The following is a 2,071-nucleotide window of genomic DNA, read 5'->3' on the forward strand; positions in this document are numbered from 1 at the left end:
CAAACACGGTTTTATACCTCTCTTTGCAGCAGTTTTACAGCTCACTTTTGCTGGAATCACTCAGGGGGAGATAAGCCTAAATAGAAGTAGAAAACTTTTTTGTTCTTACTTCAAGGAGAAATTCCCAACATGCCATTCCAGACTGATCTGCATTTCCAATTTTTACTGGATTTTATGTAACAGAGAGAATTTTTTCATGGTTTCTTTCTTTTTCACTCCAAACTTTACTGGGAAAATACATTTTTTTTGGAGAAGGCTGAGACTTTGGAACCACATATTTGCATGCAGTCACCCGGTGCATATATAATTTATGCCTGATACCCTTGAAATAACTTAAGCAAGTTAATGGCTGGTTAGTATGTGAGTCCATGCCATTAAACACCAAAATCTTTGCTTCAGTATGGAGGTGTTAAAGGATTCATTCTTAAAGTTAGGACAGCTCCAGCTGGCCTTCCAATAATTACCATTTTTTCATTCTATGTCTATCAGAAAATTCTATTTTGAAATGGCATTTTTGCAGTTACAAAGACATTGTTTGTTAAAGCATATTCTGCTACTTGGATAGACTTTATTTTGAGTTCTTGCTTGTGTTATAATTTTGAGCCCTCTGCTCACACCCCAGCAGAGTTTACAACATGAATGTGTCACCATTTAGAGACAGAGATTGTAAACGGTGATGGATTTCAAATAAATAAGTAGACTTCTTCAGAACACTGGGAATTGTTAAGACGAAGGTTTATCTACTATCATGGGTTCCCACAGGTCCAGATCTTTTATTCCTTTAGGAAGAAAATATTTTTAGAGGATAACACTTCAAGTTACACATTTTACTGGAGCTTTACTCAGTTGCGATGTGGGACTTGAGGCCATCACAGTGTGAAGACTGTAAAATTAATCCACTGAGTGGAGAGGGCCCTCTTGTTTGAACAGAAGTTTTCTCTGTCCCTTTGATAGTATTCTACTACACTACTCTATACAGCAGTGAGAAAGAAGGACACCAAAGAAGGGCTTGGACAAAAAATCAAGTGGGTTCTTGTTGACTTTTAGAAGATCAAACTAGGCTTAGCTGTTCAGCATGGCTGTAATTTCTGGCTACATCTTCATCTGTCCGTTCTGCCATAACTCAGTGCTCTTTGGTCTACATCTGTTAGTACCTATGAGTGTCTTTCATAGGATCTTAGACAGGATGTGTTTAAAAACTGTTTGGATGTGGTGCTCAGGGCCATGATGTAGCGGAGGGCTGTTAGAGTTGGGGTAGGATGGCTGGGCTGTGGTTGGACTCCATGATCTTTAAGGTCTTTTCCTACCTGAGCTGTTCTACAATTCTAAGAAGATGCCATACTTTCTAGCAATTAAATGGTAAAATCACTGTTGAAATTGCTGGAAGGTGTCTGCTTTTGAGTTCAGAAGGAATTCTTCCATCAAAGGAAACATTTAAAGGGCTATTTTATTTAGTTTTATTTGGGGAAGGAGTGAATCCAAATCAAGTGTGAGAAGGCAGGATTCCAACAGGCAGTTTCATCTTTCAAATCCAGCAGGAGCTGAACTCAGGTTATTACCAAGGAGCCCTCATGAGGCTAATCACTGCCAGCAAATGTGTTGGAATGCTTCTTTCAACTCATCTTACGAAGCAGAGAAATTTACAGTGCACACATCCACCAAATACTGCTCCCGACTTTTTGGTCTCTACTATAACTCGATCTCCACTTAAAGTGTGCTTGCCTTATTTAGACAGGTAGGCCCTATTTTGTGATGGTTACATCAGTATTTAAATGGCATATGCTGTGCTTTTATAAATAAAGTTGCACTATATAGACATAAAACAAGCGGAGCAAGGAACGTGAGAACCTGTTGAGTTTGTCTCTGCCCTCAGACCTTCAGAGATTATTTCACTGGGTGTTGGTAGATGTCTGGTGTCAATCTCTTGGTGGAAATGCTTCCTCCATTTCTCTCTTGTCCTCTCTGGCATAGACAGGAAGGAAATATACTCACTCTTCTACACAACTTGGCACTGTTCAGAGATTTGTCTTGAATAGTTTCCATTTCAGATTACACTTAACTTTTTTTTTTT

The sequence above is a fragment of the Meleagris gallopavo genome, chromosome 2, assembly GCF_000146605.3.
Source record: "Meleagris gallopavo isolate NT-WF06-2002-E0010 breed Aviagen turkey brand Nicholas breeding stock chromosome 2, Turkey_5.1, whole genome shotgun sequence".
NCBI classification, from domain to species: domain Eukaryota; kingdom Metazoa; phylum Chordata; class Aves; order Galliformes; family Phasianidae; genus Meleagris; species Meleagris gallopavo.